The 23685-nt window shown below is 34.5% G+C and overlaps 2 long non-coding RNA genes across 2 annotated transcripts; both read right to left on the reverse strand.

Annotated features, from left to right (window-relative positions):
- Positions 1 to 7595: 7595 nt before the first annotated feature.
- Positions 7596 to 9412, reverse strand: LOC134282371 (uncharacterized). The gene is made up of 3 exons (XR_009995280.1): positions 8822 to 9412; positions 8128 to 8199; positions 7596 to 7663 (listed from the first exon to the last, which is right to left on the reverse strand). It is a non-coding gene; the product is annotated as an uncharacterized LOC134282371 (long non-coding RNA).
- A 9380-nt stretch (positions 9413 to 18792) lies between these two features.
- LOC134282372 (uncharacterized) lies at positions 18793 to 20763 on the reverse strand. Its single transcript, XR_009995281.1, has 3 exons — positions 20664 to 20763; positions 20454 to 20514; positions 18793 to 20167 (listed from the first exon to the last, which is right to left on the reverse strand). It is a non-coding gene; the product is annotated as an uncharacterized LOC134282372 (long non-coding RNA).
- Positions 20764 to 23685: the final 2922 nt, after the last annotated feature.

The following is a 23685-nucleotide window of genomic DNA, read 5'->3' on the forward strand; positions in this document are numbered from 1 at the left end:
ACATAAAAGGAGATATTATCTCATGATCTGTGGATCCAAAACTTTAAGGACAAAACTTTTGATAATTCATTCATGTAAAGAGTGTTGACTCGAATATTGAATATCTAATGAATGGAACCAAGAGAATTAATTTAATAAATATTTTATTATACCCGCACTTTCTAAAGAAAGTTCGGGTATATTGTTGTTACTCATGTCCGTCCGTCCGTCCGTCCGTCCGTCCGTCTGTCACACTTTTCTTCCCTGAACTCCTCTTACATTTTACACAGTAGCTTAATCATCTTTTGGGAGATGGTTGGTGGTGTCATGTAGATGTGCAGTAAGGTTTCGGAATTTTGATTTTGCCCCAGGGGGTCAAATGGGGGTCGAAAAATGACGTTTTTTATGCAAAAAGTCCCGTCTTCCCTGAACTCCTTTTACATTTTACTCAGCAGCCTAATCACCTTTTGGGGGATGATTGGTGGTGTCATGTAGATGTGCAGTAAGGTTTCGGAATTTTGATTTTGCCCAGGGGGGTCAAATGGGGGTCGAAAAATGATGTTTTTTATGCAAAAAGCCCCGTCTTCCCTGAACTCCTTCTACATTTTACTCAGCAGCCTAATCACCTTTTGGGGGATGATTGGTGGTGTCATGTAGATGTGCAGTAAGGTTTCGGAATTTTGATTTTGCCCCGGGGGGTCAAATGGGGGTCGAAAAATGACGTTTTTTATGCAAAAAGCCCCGTCTTCCCTGATCTCCTTCTACATTTTACACAGTAGCCTAATCATCTTTTGGGAGATGGTTGGTGGTGTCAGGTAGATGTGCAGTAAGGTTTCAGAATTTAGATTTTGCCCCGGGGGGTCAAATGGGGGTAAAAAAATGATGTTTTTTATGCAAAAAGCCCCGTCTTCCCTGATCTCCTCTTACATTTTACTCAGCAGCCTAATCATCTTTTGGGAGATGGTTGGTGGGGTCATGTAGATGTGCAGTAAGGTTTCGATATTTTGATTTTGCCCCGGGGGGTCAAATGTGGGTTGAAAAATGACGTTTTTATGCAAAAAGTCCCGTCTTCCCTGAACTCCTTCTACATTTTACTCAGCAGCCTAATCACCTTTTGGGGGATGATTGGTGGTGTCATGTAGATGTGCAGTAAGGTTTCGGAATTTTGATTTTGCCCCGGGGGTCAAATGGGGGTCGAAAAATGATGTTTTTTATGCAAAAAGCCCCGTCTTCCCTGATCTCCTCTTACATTTTACTCAGCAGCCTAATCATCTTTTGGGAGATGCTTGGTGGGGTCATGTAGATGTGCAGTAAGGTTTCAATATTTTGATTTTGCCCCGGGGGGTTAAATGGGGGTCGAAAAATGACGTTTTTTTATGCAAAAAGCCCCGTCTTCCCTGAACTCCTCTTACATTTTACTCAGAAGCCTAATCATCTTTTGGGAGATGGTTGGTGGGGTCATGTAGATGTGCAGTAAGGTTTCAATATTTTTATTTTGCCCCGGGGGGTCAAATGTGGGTCGAAAAATGATGTTTTTTTTATGCAAAAAGCCCCTTTTTCTCTGAACTCCTCTTACATTTTACTCAGAAGCCTAATCACCTTTTGGGAGATGGTTGGTGGTGTCATGTAGATGTGCAGTAAGGTTTCGGAATTTTGATTTTGCCCAAGGGGGTCAAATAGGGGTAAAAAAATGACGTTTTTATGCAAAAAGCCCCGTCTTCCCTGAAATTCTCCTACATTTTACACAGTAGCCTAATCACCTTTTGGGAGATGGTTGGTGGTGTCATGTAGATGTGCAGAAAGTTTTCGTAATTTGGATTTTTTCCCCGGGGGGTCAAATGGATGTGGAAAAATGACGTTTTTTGTGCAAAAAGTCCTGTCTTACCTGAAGTCCTCCTTAATGTTACTCAGAAGCCAAATCATCTTTTAGGAGAGTTAAATATTTTGAAAAATATGTAAAACATCAACGTTAAAGAGTAAAAAAACATCGCATGCTGGGAAACACCTTGAATTTTTATGAGTAATTAATGTACATGTCAAATGTGAGAGTCATATCTCATCTCAATCAAAAGTTATATAAGCAAATGCAACATTTTTGTAAAGTAGGTTAGGCTTCAAGGTCAAGGTCACAGAGTAAAAGTCATGATTCATTTGGAAAGATCTTATCACAGGTAATAAGTATATACATGCATTATAATATGAATGCCCTAACTTTTCTCTTTCAAAATGATGAACTTATAACAATTTAATTTTTTTGCAAGTAGGTCAAACTTCTAGGTCATATTTAAAAAAAAAACATGCCATTCTCACAGGTAAATACTAGTACATAAGTTTAATATGAATGCCGTCTCTTCTCATTCAGTAGATATGACCGTGATGACCAAGGTTAATTTTATTCAGACAGAATGACAGTCTGACATACAAATGTACATATTTCTATACGAATTGCATGGGTAAAATTGGACCAGTGGTTCTAGAGAAGTTAAAAATGTAAAAAGTTTTCAGACAAACAGATGGATGACATGTCACGACAGATGTTATATGATAAGGAAACCAGAAAAGCTCAAATGAGTGTTTTGAAAGGGTAACTATATTGTTGCAGTATTTGAAAAGCTGTTTTTTTCATGCAGAGATATGTATGACCAACATATTCATGTTTTATATTTTCTTTAGTAATTTTTTTTTGTTGTGAATACATCTCTCTCGGGAATTTTTCCCTCATATGGAGACACCACCAAATAATAATGAAGACAAGATGTGTTTGTGAAACACTGATGTCCCTGTATGGAAGCCTATGGCGAAGGTTGAAGTTTCTCAAATATATGTCAAACTCAAAGGTCAAGGTCAAAGGGTTCAAATTGTTGGTATCAGAAAAAAGTCTTGTCACAAGGAATGCACATGTGAAATAAGTCATCCCAGTACTTCCTGTTCAAAGGTTAATTGCCAAGGTTATATAATTTTTTAAGTGGTTCAAACTCTAAGGTCAAGGTCAAACATATTTATAACTGTTGACAGTTCACAATGAATACACATGTTAAGCATGAAAGCCCTAGCACCTACTGATCAAAATTTAGGCCAAGTTTAAAGTTCGGTATTTTTCTTGTAAAAATGTGTATTCTAGGTCAAGTGATCAGAGGTAAAAATTAATGTTACCCAAATAAAAGGTCTTAATTGTCACAAGAAATAAACCTATAAAATGTGGAAGCCATTTGTATAGCCCATCCCACTTAAAACTTATGGGCAAGGTTATAATTTCTGCAGACAAATAGACAGGCATAATATAAACACAAGAAACAAAATATGTACATAATTTGTCAAATGGAAAAAATATACTATTTAATTGGAATCACAAAATAGATTGTTATTTCAGGGATAGGGAGTAGGTAGGGAGATTGGACCCCCCCCCTGGAATTTCCTTTGTTATTTAAACAAGACTATATACTGAAGCAAATAAAAAATGACTTTGGACATCCTCCCCCTAACTTAGATAACATTGACCCCACTATCATTGTTTTTATTTTGTTTATTTGTTTTCAGTTTATGAGTTTTTTTTTTTCTCCTGCTTGTCAGGAAATTCTAGGCATGAATTTTTTGACTGAGATGTGAACCCCCCTCCCTACTCCCGAAAAAAAATTCTGGATCCGCACCAGTATTGGCAGTAACTGAATGTCACATCGACAAGGGGAGATAACTTCACAATATGAAATTCGTCTAGTGTGGCATGCGATGATCTTTGACCCTTTTTGAACTTTAACCTAATCGTTTGGGTTTATTTTACCCCCCACTATACTTAAACTTGTACTTACCGAGGTCTTGTAAACTTCATGAAATATAAATCCATTTTATATAACACAAAATGAATTAATCCAATGCACACCATTCTGCAGCATGTTATAATGCTATTCCATTCGGAAAACCTTCGTGCGGTCGATTCCGTCACCTTATCAGATGAAGTGGGAATCGGCCGAGGTGTACCGAATGGAGTTTAATCTGAAAATATGATAATGGGTGACGCAACGTGATGTGATGTAGAATTTACATGTCAAGAACAAATTTTGAATTAATTCATAACAAACAATGTTTTAACAAAACTGTTCCATCTAGCCTATTCCAAAAAGTATGTACTGTGTGATTGTGGTGTCGAGGGGGGGGGGGGGGATTAGTAAATTTAAAAAGGTCCTATTATGAGCAAAACATTTATCAAAATCTAATTTACATCATTAATAAAATTCAAACTGGTATAAAATGAATTAAGCATGTAAAATAAATATAAGAGGTTCTGAGTTATAGGTCACAGGGATAATTTCATACTCAATTTGATGAATACATATAAATTACAGGCACGTAGCAACCGGGGGGGGGGGGGCTGGCCCCCCCTTTTTTCCCAACATTACCTGTACTATAAGAAAATGTCCATTGAAAAGATGGTGCCCCCCCCCCACTTTTTACCACAGTATATACATAGCAAGGAAATATGGGGAAAAATTGGAAGTGAAAGTAATTTTGCCTTGAAAAAAAGGTGGCCACCACCCCCCCCCCCCCCCATTTCATTTTTTTTTCCTTGTTAATTTTTTTAGGTAAGTAAAAAAAAATTCTCAGGTTGGCCCCCCCTCTTTCAAAAACGATGCTACGCGCCCGAATTATTTAAGGAATGACTCTAATTCTTGGCCAAATTTTCGAGTATAATATGGTTTGGGTCAGTTTACGCTTTATTATCCGCGAAGCTGTTTGAAGTTAAAGGTACATTCATTAAATCTGGAATTTTCCATGAATCCCAAGGACTGGAAATGAGGGGATTGATGGATACAGATGATTCAGCTGGTTGTCAAGGGGGTGTGTCCCCATACCAAACCAGATTATACAAAATGTTATGCGTTCCTTTTTGGAAATCAACCAATGAGAGGCAAGAATACAAACAAAATTAAATTATATAGAATTATTTTGACTTTTTCCTTGGTAAGCCACCCGTAGGATTGTGTATTTAGAGGCAAACACCTTAGTGCGGGTATTACTGTCTCATGACAGCATCTAGTTGTACATTACTTTTTTTTATTCATCTGTCTAATTAATTAAAAATGAAATTTAAAGGCTCAAATAAGGTCTATTTTCCATCATTTTGATTAGAACAAGTTCTTTAATCTATTTTTCTCATATAGAAATAGGCATTTAATGTCATACGCAATGTAGTTTGCAGTTTATTGGGTTCTTCCCTGGGGTTGAAGAGCTCCACTAAATGAAGATCCTGTGTGCAATATTGTTATTGTCTATACATGGATTTGTAAATCTCTTCTAAAACAAATTTGATGAAAAAAATCTGGAATTTTATATGTTTTGTAATTTTTGTAAATTTTTCTTTGAATAATGCAAAAGTTTTCAATCTGTCCAAAATCCATGGAAATGTATGCTGATTTTTTGTCTAAATTTTAAAATATGTAATATGTTAGACCGTACATATATCATAAGTTTAAATTTAGAATATCTTGAAAAATTATCAGTAGGTAAGGTACCTTGCGTACGTCCTTAAATGTAAAATGAAGGGATGTGTACCTCTATTCAATTAACTGGGGAGCTCATGAGGCTGAAACTTATGTGGAAGCATCAAGGGGTAGTGAAGATTCTAAATTGTTCAAATCATGAACTCTTGGGGTTGGGCGGAGCCACAATGGGGAATCAAAGTTTTACATAGAAATATATAGGAAAAATCTTTAAAAATCTTCTTCTCAAGAACCACTGGGCCAGAAAAGCTGAAACTTATGTGGAAGCATCCTGATATAGTATAGATTCTAAATTTATTTTAAATGTTGACTCCAGGGGTAGGGTGAGGCCACAATGGGGAATCAAAGTTTTACATAGAAATATATGGGAAAAATCATTGAAAATCTACTACTCAAGAACCACTGGGCCAGAAAAGCTGAAACTTATGTGGAAGTATCCTGGGGTAGTGTAGATTCTAAATTATGCAAATCATGACCTCTGGGGTTGGGCAGGGTGATATTGAGGGAATCAAAGTACCCCTCGGGGTAGGATGGGGCCACAATGAAGAATCAAAGTTTTACAATGGGGAATCAAAGCATCATATGGTAGTGTATATTTCAAATTGTCTAAATATGTCACAATATGTATTACAAGTGGGAAATCTGGTAAGGAGTGGAATGGTCAAAGCTTCTCAGGTGAGCGATGTGGCCCATTGTTTTGCAATTGATGTAAGAATTTCGAAGAATTAATGCAAAATTGAGCGATTTTTTCTTTGAGTGCAATAAATATACAGTTTTTTCACTGGGTGGTACTGTAGCTCTCTAGTCTGTCAACATATATTTTTTCGAAGAGCTACAGTTCTGCAGCTCCATTAGTGTAAAATATTTGAATTTAAGTTCATATATTACAGTATATTGATAATTATAACGGCATCTGTGGCGTAGTGCATCGGACTGACAATCGGAGTTCGCTCCCCGGTGTGGGCGCAGTCAGTTTTTCCTCTGAAAATGAAGTTGTACACCATTTCGGCATAGTATGCTTATGATGTTTAAATAAGTAGAACACAATGCAAGAAAAGTAGAGTAGGGGTATATATGTAGATCTAGACAAGCTGACAGGAAGCCTAATAATTGACAATATGCATTTATGACAAGAAAATTGAAAATCTTCCTGAAAGAAGTTGAATAAATTTAAGCCACTGAAGTTAACCAATCTACACAGGCAACTTAGCCACATATGATTCTCATTTGAGTATCATATGATTCTCATATGATTGGTTTCATATGAGAATCATAGAAAAAGGGCATCATATGTGAATCATATGAAACAAATCATATGATTTACATATGATCCACATATGTGAATCATATGAAAATAACTACATATGATTTTCATATGAATGATTTCAGTGTGTTTCAAGCCATTTACATATGAGAATCATATGAAAAGGGCATCATATGTAAATCATATGAAACACTTATGTGTGTTTCAAGCCATTTACGTATGAGAATCATATGAAAAAGACATCATATGTAAATCATATGAAACACTTGTGTGTTCTTTTTCAATATTTTTCACATTCTTGTACACATTTAAAAATGAGATATTTCTGCTTTAGATGAAAATTCATTACACTGCAATGATCTATCGTCATTGGTTAAATATTTTAAAATATCTTAAAATGCTTACACAACTTTTTTGATAAAATTATTTTCATCAAGAGAAATAACTTATTTTTCACAGTGTACATTCTAAACAAGAAAATAAACAAACAAGTCAGTAGGATTTCTCGATACATGTATTAAACATATTCTAACATGAGTACAAATTATAAGATCTTAGCAAAATGATTTAGTAGTTAAACTTGTATATTGTACATGTACAAATGAATAACATACTTAGGTAATGTATAAAAATACCATATGACATGAAAGTGTCCAAAGCAACATTGAAATATCAGCAATAACATTTATCATGTATTCTCTATTGTAAATTTATGAAAAATCAAGTTAATGATTATTCCAGCATACAATATGGGAAATCTTCACAGGTCAAATTCAGACTTCTGTATCTTTCAGTTTTTTTCAGTTGTCCTCCCTTTGATCTTCCATGACCATTTTGAAAATCTCTTTGAACTGTTACGTACCAAAAATGAACATCCACCTCTTCTCCTTTTCCTGAACAATTTCTTTGTGGCACAGAATGGTCTCTACAAAAATTTCAAAAGTAAAAATAAAATAATTCTTAAATTATATGAGTTATTAAAGTTACTTAGGTATAATCAGCAAACAAATGTATGCCCAATTCACTGACACAGATATTATACAAAATAAAACTAATGTTATATATGTTATACTAGATGTTTTGAGGAATCCTATTATCAATGTAATTTGCAAAACAATTACACTATTGAAAGATATGCTTCACAATAAAATCATAAAAAGCATTTTTTTTTTGTTATTTAGACAATTATATTTGGAATGTTCAAACAGTATATATTAATTCAGATTGTCAAAAAATTAAAAAAGATTCTGATACAGATACATGTATATTATTTTTGGACAAAAAATACTACAGACAAGTAGACAGGCAGAAAAACAGACATTGTGATTCCAAGATATCCCAAACTTTTGGGAAGACTATAACAAAGTTTATTTAACAGTGTGTAGTTACCTTAGCTTTGAAGCAAGCCTTGGATCTTGGGATTTGTTCTTTATCTTATGAGAGGCTGACTGTATATTAAACCTGTAAGACAAATACTAACAGTCTCACACAGTAGATATTTTCTAAGAATACATTTAATTAAAACTTAAACTATCAAAAGGAGAGAGTACAAGTTTGTATAGGTTCTCTATAGTCTTAAATATATCTAACATTTAACCCGAAACTATAGGCACGCACACCATTCACTAGTGTTGGGGGGAAAAATAATTGTTAGTAAATGAATACATAGATGTAAATATTCAATGGATTAGCTAGCTGATGTTCTTTCAACACACATCTATGCACGTGTATTCATACCTTTAAAGTTGGATGTCACTGTTATAAATTTTTAGTTGAAATTCAAAAATCCAATTTATCCCCCCTTTCCCGGGCTTTCCCAACAAATTTATTGTATACTGTATAGTTTTATAGCCTTTACAGCCAGTAAAATCTATTCATAATTTGCATATTTTAAGTGCACTGGATTAAAATTATAATGTAGAATAAAATTTCTAGAGTATTGAGTTGAGTTGAATTTATTTTTGATGAAGCCATGCAAACAATGTAGAATTATAAAAGAACAAAAAGAAATTAGCAAGAAATATTTTGTCATAAAGAGACATTACAGATACTTTGATTTTTTATTTCAAGTATTTATTTTTACCTTCAATATTGTGATGATGCAATCGTCTGCCAAATCAGCTTCAGAACCACTCGCCAGTCTTATCAGCTTCGGGCTCTGGACTGAAAAAAACAGCACTGTGACACTGAACTCAAGTTGCCGAATGCATCTATAGGCCATAAAAACAAACATTTGTCATTAAGTTTAAGAAGGAATCCGGACTTGATAACGATCTCAACATACATAACGCCAACTGACATACAAGGTTTCTACTTTCACTTTCCTATCAGTACGTAACAAAACGAAAACAAATTCAAGTTTTAAAAAAGTAGTAATGCCTTTAGCCTAACATGTAATGTTTACATTCATTCAGAAACAAATTTTATCCAAACTTACTTACAGATCACGAACGTTAGGTTTACGAAATACATTGATTTAACAATTACATGCATGATGCAAGTGATAAGAGTATATAGAGAGTTCATACGCACCTGTAACAATAATGAAATGATATTTAAACAATATGAATCAAAATATTATTGTTAGGAGATCACTTGCCTTTTCCAAACACCCAACACGTCTGCTGCAGCAGTGACGTCAAAATTGACGTATATTTTCATCCAATAAAAGACAAAACCGGCCCGGAGAAAAATACGGTATTTTTAGCTCACCTGAGCCAAAGGCTCAAGTGAGCTTTTCTGATCAAAATTTGTCCGTTGTCTGTCGTTGTCGTCGTTGTCGTTGTCGTCGTTGTCGTCGTCGTTGTCGTTGTTGTTGTAAACTTTTCACATTTTCATCTTCGTCTCAAGAACCACTGGGCCAATTTCAACCAAACTTAGTACAAAGTATCCTTGGGTGAAGGGGATTCAAGTTTGTTCAAATGAAGGGCTAGGCCCTTTTCCAAGGGGAGATAATTATAAATTAGAGAAAAATTAATAGCATTTTTAAAAAATCTTCTTCTCAAGAACCACTGGGCCAGGAAAGATAAAAATCATGTGGAATCATCCTCAGGTAGTGTAGATTCAAATTTGTTCAAATCATGACCCCCGGGGGTAGGGTGGGGCCAAAATGGCCGATCAAAGTTTTACATAGGAATATATAGAAAAAATCTTTAAAAATCTTCTTCTCAAGAACCACTGGGCCAGGAAAGATGAAACTCATGTGGGGTCATCCTCAGGTAGTGTAGATTCACGTTTGTTCAAATCATGACCCCCGGGGGAAGGGTGGGGCCAAAATGGCATATCAAAGTTTTACATAGGAATATATAGGAAAAATCTTTAAAAATCTTCTTCTCAAGTACCATTGGCTGACTGGGCCAGAAAAGATTAAACTCGTGGAATCATCCTCAGGTAGTGAAGATTCAAGTTTGTTCAAATCATGACCCCCGGGGGTAGGGTGGGGCCAAAATGGCGGATCAAAGTTTTACATAGGAACATATAGGGAAACCTTTTAAAATCTTCTTTTCAAGTACTTCAAAGCTAGGCTTTGTTATATTTATAGGGAATCATCCTCAGGTAGTGTAGATTAAAGTTTGTTGTTTTTTCAAATCATAACCCCCTGGGGGGGGGTGAAAATTCAAGCGTGCCCCCCCACCCCCCCAGATTACTTTCAGTTCTGATCTGATCTATGTTTTTTCCTAGCCAATTGCTCAGGTGAGCGATGTGGCCCCTGGGCCTCTTGTTATAATTTTTCTTAGCCAAACCCAAAAGATTTAAAATGAAAAGCAAATTAATTTATTCTATATCTTTTTTGTTTGGGAAATGCATTATAACAGAAAAAAAATTGTGAAAGGTTTTTTTTAGAAGGAAAGGGGGGGGGGGGTAAACAGAATAGAACTTTACATATAATTAATTACTAACAAATTCTTTTGAATAAATGTACATTTAAATTTATCTTTTGATATATATTGTTGAAATTGCAATTTTACTTCAGTATAACAAGGACAGATAAGTGAACACTGTTTCATATGATTCTCATATGATCACTGTTTCATATGATTCTCATATGATCACAGTCAAAACATTCGTATGAATTTTACCTGAGTATAACAAGGACAAATAAGTGAACATTGTTTCATATGATTCTCATATGTTCAGTTTTATATGATTCTCATATGATTATTGTCAGAATATTCATATGATTCTCATATGCAGGATCTTTCATATGAGAATCATATGTATATTACTTCATATGATTCACATATGTATGATCATATGATTCTCATATGATTGGCCACATATGATTCTCATATGAGTGTATATACATATGATTCTCATATGATCCACATATGATCTTCATATGAAAGGCAATGCATATGTGGATCATATGTGGCTAAATTGCCTATGTAGTTAAAATAAGATGTTAGATCCACTCATAGTCACTACAGTCAGTTTAGCGAGTATGCGTGCGGGTCAAACATCTTATTCAAATTACATGTAGATTGCTTAGGTAAAAGTTTAATACTCAGATTTTGTATGATATCATTGTGCTATATTTGCATCTGCTTGGGTATTAACTGTGGTTTGGTCCTCTTCTTTTATGTTTTATGGGGTGTCTAAAATCAAGGTGCATGCTGACGTTAAACAAAGAAGAAACTTGCAAAGGCTTAAGGTGACTTGACTACAGTTGAATCCAAAGTCAATGGTGCTTAATTCTTATATATACCAAAAAATAATAAGTAAATGATCAGCATAGTACATTTACTAAAGAAGTAACAGAATTAAGGAAGACTTGTTTTCTTCCGGATGATATGAAGCAATGAGTAGAGTACCACCTCAAATATTCTGGATCCATGCCCTTTCATCTTTTTTTTATTTTCGAACGGGTTCAATAAACTGTCAAAAATTCTTGATATGTTTCTAAGGTGTAGGTAGAAAGTTTTGAAATTAGTGAAAAGGTTGTTAATTTTTTTTTTATGCAAACTACCAATAAATGTGCATAATGATTGAAGATGGCTGATTTTTTTTCCAAACATTATTTTCTGTACATTTGTCAGATCGGGTTCGTTGTGTGTAAATTCATTTCCAGCTGTCATTGGAACAAAACAAGGCATGATCAGGATCAAGAAAATTTAAAGTAAAAATTAGGTAAATTATTACAGTTTGTGCATCTGAATAAGTTTTAAAACTCTCTAAGAATCTCAGAGTGACTGATATGACCCAATTTCATGGGATTTTTTTTTTATTGGAAACCTACCAGTTTCGTGCAACAAACAGGCAAAGATCTAACAACGTGATCAGGTTGCAAAGCTTGACAAATGGCACATATGCAATAAATTAACCTAAATGATTAGGAGGAAAATAAACAGAAAAAGATTTGTTCATTCTTAATTGCATTTTTTATTTTTCCCAATCAAAAGAATAAAATAAGGTAATCTACATACAAGGGAAATATGCTTTTTTACTTACAAGAAAAAAAAAAAACCCTGAAAATTATAGAGATAAACCACTTTTGATTTTAATGCTATTTCATGTAAAATCTTGAATCATTGAAAAAATTAAACATTACCCCAAAATTGTTAATTTTAAGAAATGAAAAAAATAGTTTAGGAAACATATAACTTAAAAGTTAAATGAAAGTGAATAATTAATAGTTGTTCATCTGTTCAATAGTTTCTCTATTTGGTTTAAAACTATTGTTTCTTTATCCCATGGGAGAATTTTTATCTATTTTGAAATGAATATGGGATAAATCCCACATTTATAAAGAGATGGAATATTATTTTCTATAAACAAGTATATGGGATATTTTGTCCCATTATAAAGCATTTATGGGATTTTTAAACTTCTATGGGAGAAAAAATCCCACAGAATACATTTTTCACCCACAGAATAATGGTGGGATATTGGTTAGGAGAAAAAAATCCCACCATTATCCCATGGGATTTCTTGATTTCAGGTGTAATATCTTTTTACCTAGAAGATAATCAGGTGTAAATTTTGGTTCATGTGATAAGTTTTTAAAAATCCCATCAGATGACATAAATGATTTCCACATATCTTTGGAAAAGTGGTTGGCAAAACTCCGGACAAATGTCGTGTCCGGAGTTTAATGTTGCACTGTTTTAATAATTTTCCAGTTTTTGATACCGGGTTAAATGTAAATTCCAACATATGATGAAAAGTTTGACTTATTATCAAAAGTATTTCAAAAATTATATTGGTTTATTTTTATTTGCTCTCAGTTTATGATCTTAGGGCCTATGTAATGAAAGACACAGTCATATATTACCTATACATATTATTGTGTAGATTAACCATTACTTTGCTGCAGTTGAGAAAGGAAAATAAACCAGAATATTTTTTTCTTTGTTAATACTAAGAACCAACATACATGTACCGGTTCCATCATCTTAAAAATATGTATTGCATGTTATATTTATGAATAAAAACATTGGATTCAAAGCATCTTTTTATTTATTGCTAGTTTGTTGTTTTTCGTCCCATTCAAGAATTTTGCACTCAAATTCAGACGCCACCATATACCTTTACCCGGTAATCAGGGTCACTGACTAGTGAAGGACATTGTTCAGCCGATACTCATGGAGACACATGACATGAGTTTATACAGTCTCACGACTTCCATCTAAAGGACACGTCCCATTTTGGGATTCGATCACCCGCGAGATAAGAAATAGCTAGCTACTTATCTTAATATAACATTAATCATGGCTTTTGTTAGATCCTTCTTGTCAATTCCTTCAAATATTTCTGTATCTGCCAGTGCTAATAAAATATCTATTTTGTTCTTCCATTCAGGTTGTTGACTGTTGGTTGTTACTTGGTTGTTGATGGTAAATTCTCCGGTGGTCATCCATTTGGGTCTTTTTCTGGGTCTTAATGGTCTCATTGGTCTAACAGGTGCTCTTGCATCTCCCGTCGCTTCAGTTTCTCTATGTTCTGTCTCTTCTTCATTGGTCACTACCGGTAGTGTTTCCTTGGGTTCAGTATGATGAACTTCTCCTGATTCTGTTTGATCGGTGGTATCTTCAATCTCTTGTACTCTGTCTTCATGACTTGTACTGTGCTCGAGCTCTATTCTTCCTGCATCTTTTGATGCATGACCTTGTCCTTGGTTTTCTATCACAGTAGAACTGTCTGTCCTTTGTCCTGTTTGTGATTTCTGGGTATCAACTGTACCAGTGTTGTGTTTTACAACCACTACTGATTCCGTCACAAATTCATCCTCAGACTCACTGCTGTCACTCTCCGTTTGTTGTTTCTGTTGTTTATAAGGTCTGGTTTTGATTCGGCGTGGTGCTAGTTTTAGCTTCAACAATTCTTGCTCTGGGGTGTCAATATTCTGGAATGGTAACAGTAAATTTCTGTGTAATGTTCTTGTTCTTTCTCCATTGCTGACTATGAATACTGGGATGGATGGGTTAGGTTGGTCTACTACATCATATGGTGTTTCTTCCCATTTATCGGACAGTTTGTGTTTTCCTTCGAATGCGACTCTCTTTATTAAAACTTTATCTCTTGGTCTTATTTCTGCGTTTCTGGCTTTTAGGTTATATTGATGTTTCTGTTTCTGTTGTGACTTCTTGATAAACTGCTCAGCAACTCTGTAAGATTCCTTTAAGTTTGTTTTCAGGTTCTCAATGTACTGATCCATTGTATTGTCTTCTGAAGAATCGGGTAAGCTAAATATGACGTCTGCAGGTAATTTTGGTTCTCTGCCAAACATTAAGTAGAAAGGTGAAAATCCCGTAGAGTCCTGTCTTGTTGAATTGTAGTCATGTACTATTGATGAGATGTAAGTTTTCCAGTCTGCTTTTTGAGTTGTTTCCAGAGTTTCTAACATTTTAAGAAGTGTTCTATTGAACCGTTCGCAAACTCCATTCCCCATTGGGTGATATGGTGTTGTCCTGCTTTTCTTGATGTCCATAATTTTACAAAGTTCCGAAATGATTTGTGATTCGAATTGAGGACCTTGGTCGCTATGAATTTTGTTTGGAATTCCATAGTGAAGAATAAAATGTTGAAATAATGTTTCTGCGGTGGTTTTGGCTGTTTGATTCTTAGTCGGAATGGCTTGTGCAAATTTGGTGAAATGGTCAGTAATTACGAGTATGCTGTTGTATCCTCCTTTCGATGTTTCAAGGGTAAGATAATCCATGCAAAGAATTTCTAATGGGTGATGAGATGTTATGTTCACTAGTGGGGCTCTTTCTGTTGTGGATTTCCTCAAGATACATCTTTTGCAGTTTCTTATGAAATACTCGATGTCGTTTCCCATGCCTCTCCAGCAAAATCTGTCTCTTATCAGAGCATTTGTTTTGTCTCGTCCTGGATGACCCATGTTGGTATGTAGAAGTTTCAATGCCAGTCTGGTACATGAATGAGATAAAATAGTTTGTACTTTCCTCCTGTTGATTTCTGTTGTTTGTTTAACTAAAATGCCATCTTGGATCTTGAGTCTTTCAAAATTTCTGTGGAAAAATAGATGGTCTTTATAATTTGTCATTGGTAGTTGAAATTTCTGTGGTTTGGTCTGATATCTTACGTTGTGGTACCAAAATCTGATGACTGGGTCTCTGCATTGTTGTTGTTTGAAATCAATTTCTGAATGGTCTGGCAGTGTTGGTAGATTGTTGTCTATGACTTCAGGTGAAACGAAAATTGATTCTATCAGTGGAACCTGATTCATATTGGAGATGGCTTTAATCGTATCAATTGGAATTCTTGATAATCCATCAGCATCAGCATTCTGAGATCCTGGTCTGTAGTAGATATCGAATTCGAAATTGGATAGTGCCGCAGTCCAGCGTTGGCTAGTGGCACCCAGTGTAGCTGATGAGAGAACATAAGTCAATGGGTTGTTATCAGTTATAACGGTGAACTTATTTCCGTACATATAGTCATGAAACTTCTCGGTGATAGCCCATTTGACAGCTAAAAATTCGAGTTTGTGTACTGGATAGTTTCTTTCTGATTTTGATAGTCCTCTGCTGGCATAAGCAATTACTATCTTGTTGTTGTCCTGAGTTTGGTAAAGTACGGCTCCTAAGCTGGTAGCAGATGCATCCGTGTGTAGTTCAAACGGTAATGAAAAATCTGGGTATCCAAGTATTGGGTAAGATGTCAATTTCTTTTTCAAATTGTGAATGATTCTTCTTGCTCTTTGTTCCATTTCCATTTAGCGGGTAGTTCTTGTAATGTTCCTTTTCGCTTAGTTTTTCTGTTTCCTTCCGGCATAAGGTCTGTCAAGGGTTTCGCTATCTTTGAGAATCCTTCAATAAATCTTCTATAGTACCCCACGAATCCTAAGAATTGTCGTACTTGGTCTGGGTTTTGTGGGTTGGCCAATCTATTACCTTCTTGATCTTGTCAGGGTCTGGTTCTATTCCATTTTCTGATATGATGTTTCCTATGTACTTCACTTTCCTTCTGAAAAATTCACATTTCTTGGTGGTTAATTTCAGGTTTACCTCCCTTAGTCTTTTGAATACTTTTTCTAACCTCTCTAGGTGTTCTTCATAAGTTTTGGAAAAGATGATCAAATCGTCTAGGTAGATGTAACAAATTTCTAGATGTAATCCTTCAAAACAGTCTTCCATAAATCTTTGATATGTTGCTGGTGCATTTACGAGTCCAAAAGGAAGTCTGTTTAATTCGAAAAATCCAAGCGGGCCAACAGTAAAAGCTGTCCTTTCCTTATATTGTTCAAATAGTTCGATCTGGTGGTATCCGCTTTTCATATCCAGAATGGTGAAATACTTGTTACCTGCTAATGCATCTAGGATTTCCTCAATTCTTGGCACTGCATAAGAATCTTTCTTGGTCTTGAGATTAAGTTGACGATAGTCGATGCACATACGCAACGGGCCGTTCTTTTTCCTGCATAACACAACATTGCTGGGCCATGGAGACTTGGATCTTCTGATTATTCCAGCTGAAAGTAATTGGTCTAGATGTTGTCTCACTTCTTTGAACATTGATGGTGGAATTCGACGAGCTTTCTGTTTGAATGGTTCAGGATCCAGAAGTTCAATTTGATGTTTAACTTATGTTGAATGGCCAATATCTGTGTCAGATTTTGAAAAGATGTAAGAGTATTTGTTGATTAAGTTTTGTCCTTCTTGAATCTGATTCCATGTTAAGTTGTTTTCATCAATGTTAAGCATCTGTGTCCACTCATTGTCATCTGTGGTGTTGGTAGAAAAACAATGTTGTTCATTCTCAATCGTCACAGGCTGCAGTTCGCATAGGACTGACTTTGGTTGAACACTGACGGTACGAGTAGTTATGTTGTCAATGTAGATTTTCACAAGATTCCTCATCGGATATTGGTAGTTGATAATTGTTGGTGCAATTTCTAAGTCAGATGGGATTACTGATGTTTTTGTTGGTTGTAGTAAGGCTGCTGTGGGTTGATGAGACATTGCCTTGTCTATATAGCCTGTCAAAGTCATGCTGGTATTGGGATGGATGAGGATACATTTGTTTTCGGCTGATTTAACGATTCCAATTCTGTTGTTGTTTCTTTTTAAATCTTTCTGCAGTAAAACCATGCTTCGGAATGTTAAATACCATGGTGTATGTAGTCGAGCTCTTTGAAGAAAATTTTGACCATGTTGTTCCTGTAAATCATTGAGTAGATGGTGAAGAATGTTGGTACCAAATAGTATAGGAACATTTCTGTTGTAGTTGTTGTCTGGGACTACGAGTAAAGGGAAATCTGTCAAGTTGTTAGAATGTGGTAGTCCTTTTGCTGACATAGTTACTTCAATGTATCCATGGTATGGGAACCGTTCTCCATTAGCACATTCTATGGAAATAAAGTCTGAGATAGGATGCAGTTGTAGATGTCCTAAATGTTCTCTATAAAATGTTTCACTAATTGTTGACACGGTGGATCCAGTGTCTAAAAGTGCTTTCGTGATTTGATTCTCAATCTGTATCTCAACCTCTGTTGTTTCTCCCACTAGATGAGTGTCAGTTATGGGGCTCCTCGACGGTAGACCGGACGTGTGCCCCTTGACGGCGGTCTGCTGTAGTTTAAATGTCGGCGATGGTCAAGAAGTACCCTACAGCCCTGTGCCATATGTCCATACTGTCCACATCTAAAGCACTGTATATACGATCTCCTCTGGCCTCTTCCTTGATACTGATAGCATTGTCGATTATCATATCTCTCTCTGTACTGCACACTTTGTTCATCCTCATATCTCTTTCCATCTCTACTTCTGTTTACATCTGTATTCACTGGTTTATCTCTTCTATTTCTAGCATAGTCTTTCTTTTCCGTTTCCATCTTTCTTAATCTTGCATTCATCTGCTGAACTAATCCCTTAAGGTTTGAATCACTTTCATCCTCACGATTGTCTTGATCCTGATAATTCGCAGTTATAGCCATTGTTGTTGTTGTTTTACGATTCTCGTGTTCCTTCTCTATGAGTCTAACTTCCTTTCTGAGATCATCAAAGTCCTTTATGGTATCATACTTATATCCGGTTATGTCCTTCAGCCATTGTTGTAATCCGTTCCAAAATCTTGATCGAAGTTTTTCATTTCTCTCACTTTCCTGAACTATTCCCTTCATCAAAGCCTTCCTGAAAATTTCTTCGAGTCTACAACTCCACACGATGCTATCCTCGCACTTCTTTTGACTTGTTCTATAAAATTCTTTCATGATGTTTTCTCCTCTTTCCATACTTCCAAATATATTATCAAGTTTATGTAACATCTGCTGGACTGATGCATCTGGGCCAAGCTGCATAATGGCTTTACTTGCCTCACTTCTTAGTGATCGTCTAATGGCTTGCGCTATTGTTGCTTCACTGTATTGTGCTTTAATCAGACATTCCACCTCATAATACCATACGTCGTAGTTGTCTTCCTTCCTTCCATCTCCCATGAACACTGATATTTTTGGAACATAATTTGTTGTTGTTTTGGTGGTGGAGGTTGTCACTGTTGAGCTTGTGGTGCTACCTGTCTCTGTTTTCACAGGCATGTTTGCAACGTAGCCTATCATCCAATCTGTAAAGTCCTGAGTAGTGTCGGCTTTCGGTTTGACTTTCAAATCCTTGAACACATTTGCGATGTTTTCAAGTTCATCCGTAGTGAATTCGACTGACATGTTTGTTGATTTCTTGTAGTGTACTTGAGTAAAACTATATACTAGTTCTTAATTGCTAATCTTAACTAGGATACTAATCTAATGATAAATAAATATCTAATTAACTAATTTAACTAAACCTGAAAAAGATTTATAAGAATTATCCTGAAAAAAAAATAATGTGATTTAAATCTAATTTAACTACATAATTCTAATCCAATCTCTTAACTAAAAATTTCTAAACTAAATATCAAACCTCTTAAGCTGTAGTTGTAATCTTCAGATGGCAACGTCAAAATGCACGAAATAACCCGAAGTACAAACAATATAAATTCAAATAGCAAATGTCAAATGATAATAATATGGGATCAGGAAATTGTTTTCAAATTCAAATATGCTCAGTGGTTTACACCAATATAATCAAACTGAATCAAGTGGTTTAAAGAAGAAGCAATCAAAGACAGACAAACTTCTGCAGGAATGTACCAGTATCTTTTGACTACAGACAAATGTTTTGATCAGATGAAAATACAACTAACTTTAACCACAGACTCAAAGTCTCAATACCAACTGACAACAACAGACATTTTGATCAGATAAGCGTAGTAGGTCTTACTGTCATAAAGGTTTTGTCAATTAATAAAGTTTAGTGGTTAATATTTACCTTAACCTCTTGTTAATCTGAAATATCTTTCACACTTCCTGATCTGTGACTCTTGCTTCAAAAATATTTCTCAATCAGTGTCAAAAATGGAGGCACAAATAATGGTGGTGATGATCAAGGTGATGTCAATGCAAAAATAAATAAATAAACATATGAATAAATAGCAAGTATCAAGACAAGCACAAGTGTAAAAATTAACAAGACTGTCAAGAGATCAGCTGATTGATGATGCACAAAATAATTCAATATTAAATGGCAAATAAATACTGACAGTTTAATTCACAAAAGTGATCAATGTCACTATGGTTAATGGTGATGTTCAGAAAATGTCTTTCTTAAAGTTCATTCACACTCAAGTTCCTTGCTGTACGTAAAAATTTAAACAATTTTACCGACACATGTAAATGGAAGCCATGATGGTTGGAAAATTCTGTAGTTCGAACCCGATGATATTTAATGTCGCTCTATGTCGTGGCGGATCCAACAGGCACGTGATCACTTCCCGCCCCGGATACGTCACTGCGTAGCGGCTATTGGTGATGTCCAAGGTACATGGGCGCCATTTGTAAACGTTGGTTTTAATCACAACGAGAGTAAGATGGGTTCAATATCACCAATGCATTTATTCAGGTCATGTGTTGTTCACAAACAAACAAAAGGTTCTGTAAATAAAATATTTAACAAATAATTCACAGACAAACACACATACACAAACATAGCATAAAACACTGAATATGCTGCTCAGGGAAATAATTACATTTTCCTCATAACTTTCAAAGATCATAAAGTATTTCATCATGCATTATATTATATGCAAATTCATTACCATAAAATAATTCACTTTTCTCTATAAACATTTTCATTCATTGTATCCAAATGAAATTCTATTTACAACACAAATAGACATCACAATATAAATAAACTTCACTAGACACACTGTAATCTTACCAAATATATGAAATATGAACCTGATCTGTAAACCGGGTATTCCCTTCTCAGTCAGTCATAGCTATAATGATTTATCACAAAGTAAGTCTGACTGATTATTGACAAAATATATAAAACTCATGAAAAATAACTCTTTACTCAAATCTCATTCACATAACTTTCACACTGCATGCTCATAATTAATAATGTTAAAAATGTTAATAAACTGACCTGTTTAGTATATTGTCCAATGTCCATAAGGTCTACAAGTTATTTCAGAAAAGTCAAAACTGTAGAAATCAATAAATTATTCTAGAGTCAGTTAACACACTGCTCAATTCAAGGATCTTTTTGAAAGTGTCTAAAAATACTTCAGTAGTAAAATTCTTACCAGAGTCTCCAATCAAATACCTGGGTTCATCCATGCATGAATAGCATGCTTGACCAAATGGGATATACTATGGAAAGCCTTAGTGTAATAAATATATACAAACGCTCATTCTTAATACTAAGTATGGAAACACATTATGGACAAAAATTAAAAACAATAATTCAAATGGGTTTTATTAAGTAATACATTTATTGGTAAAAACACGCGGTCACAATATGTTTTCCTTTTTTACAGAGCAGGTCTGCTCGTGGGATGAGAAAAAGAAACATCATTTTATACCAATCTTCCACTGAAGTTTAAATACAACGAGATAAAAAGTGTAAGTGTCTTTCGTTTAATCGAAGATTCGGGGTACATATAGGTTTTGTCGTGTACGTCTGTCTGTCCCTATATCTGTATGTCTATTTGTTTGTCCAAAAACCTTTAACCTTGCCCATAATTCTTTAGCTACTAGAGTTTTGACTTTCATATTTTACATACGAGAGTCGTCCGTAAAGTTCCTGGACAAGCTAAGAATTTAATAAAAGCTGTGTCATTGCTATTTATTACTAGCATATTTCTAATCCATTACTAAATGTGAATTGAAAAATGTAAAATCTTTTTCAATTTCAAATGTTCAATTACATTTAAGCTTCATAATCAGACGTGGAATGGAGACCCCGAACACCGCAAAATTTTTATTACAAAATTACAAACTGTATTAATAACTTTTAAAATCAAGTTTGTACATGTATTTTATAAACTTCCGTGGAAATCTGGATGACTTTCACATGATGAGGTTGGCAGAAGTTATCAGGTCAAATTTGCAATATCTAAACGTTCAAAATTTTAAAATTGCTGAGGAATCAAAGTTAGTACTTATCCTGACGGATTGGATTGTTAACAAAATTTTTAAATAAGTGGAGCAGTGAGTAGAGAAAAAATTCTGCGTTGACATTCGATAAACACATACAGAGACCAATACATTTTGTAAACAATTGGGGAAAAATAATAAAAGAAGCCAAACATTAATATTCAAGTTGCATATAACATTTTCGGACAGAAGGTAGAGTTTACAGGATGACATTATTCCGAGATTGGAATGCTGTAAAAAAAAATGAATTTTGTAACGTGACTTGACCGTATATCCCCAAAAAAATGTTTTTACGCGGACAGAGGTTGGATGATTGCAGAATGAGAGACAGGCATTCAGCGAAATCCATAGAATATTTAAAATTCCGACGCCACTTGAAGGTTTGGGGTTTCCTATATTTAAAATTTTTATTATAAGTGATCAAATGTCGTTAAAATACAACTAGATAAAAAGTGGTAGACTTTGTCCTTATTTTTCAGAGTAAATTATATCATTATAACTCATATTTTCATTTTTTTTTTTTATTTTAACTGATTGCTTTGTGTTTGAGTACATGCATGGTGAATTTACTGACAACAACTCAGAGCTCAACTTTCAGTATTTCATTTTTTAAGATTTTTTTTTATTACATGAAATACCTTGATCAAGGTATTACCCTGATAAAGCTATATAGCTTTATTTAGCCGTTTACCTTTATCGGGTTATTGTGCTGGACCTGGTTCATGTTCTATCAAGCCTCTCTCTTTAATCTTCACTAAAATCTTAACTGTAGTGAAATAGAAGCATCAGAAGTGCTATGCAACAATATTTGTGAGTAGTGGTGTACATTAAAAAATCTTCATCTAAATTTATAAAGCATAAAAAGAGCATTTTAATCTTGCATTAATGTTTTTAAATATCTAGTATTACGTAAATTTCAGAATCGTAAATAATTATATTCACTAATAGGAGTGGGTCATTTCTCGTCTTACAGCTGATTTTATTTATATTTCATTTAAGATAACTGCTAATATTTTCAACTTAATATGCAAGCTAAACAATTGTATTCTTAAAATTCTCACTATCTCAAGTTTCAGAAACGTCTTTTCCGGAGCTTCGAAATAATTGTAAATCGTTTGAGACTGACTTGGACTATATAAGAGTGCCAAAGCAATTGATGCCCTACGTTTTGTTAATGTACATGATTACCGAGATAAAGCCCATTTCAAACCAAATCTTTTTCAAGATTCCTCAAAATACTTTTCATGTTATTCAAAATATATATCGGAATTTTTAAACATCTGAAAAAAAATATTTTGAAATTGAAACAAGAATACTTTTTGACAGCTACATGTAAGAGGGAATGAATATGAGACATTTTACCCGACTCTCCAAGAAAGGAAGAGCAGGATTTGACGATGTTAAGATGACTTCCATAATGCGATAATTATCTGTAATTTAACATGCAAATTTGATATCAGTAACAGTTTTAAATGGATTCACCGCCCCATTCCTTACATCTACCATATTGAACTTCTTAATCATTAAAGATTTAAAAAAAGGTCTATATAGTTTTGCACGAATATGTTTCGTATTTAATTGTACCTTTTTTTACTGTGTTGATGAGGTTTCATGATAAATTGTCATACAGATAAGAAAAAAAAGTTTGGTGCTTTTTTACACGCCAGTTAATCATTGTTAGACATTTATTCTTTTTTCAAACAATGACTATATGTTTTCTTTCTTCTCAAGAGCAGAACTGCTTGTGTGATAAGAAAGAGAAACATCATTTTATAGAAATCCTCCACTGAAGTTTAAATACAACGAAATTATAAGCGTTAGACAGTGTCTTTCGTTTATACCCACGTAATCAAAGATTTGACGTACATATAGGTTTTGTCGTGCACATGTGTCTGTGTCTCTATTTGTCTGTCTGTTTGTCCAAAAAAAATAAAGTTAAACCTTGCCCACAACTTCTTATCTGGTAAAGTAATGACTTCCTTGTTTCACATATGTATATCAAAAAAATT

Source organism: Saccostrea cucullata, unplaced genomic scaffold, assembly GCF_032062105.1.
Source record: "Saccostrea cucullata isolate Sc308-1 unplaced genomic scaffold, CSIRO_AGI_Scuc_v1 ctg5415, whole genome shotgun sequence".
Classification (NCBI taxonomy): Eukaryota; Metazoa; Mollusca; class Bivalvia; order Ostreida; family Ostreidae; genus Saccostrea; species Saccostrea cuccullata.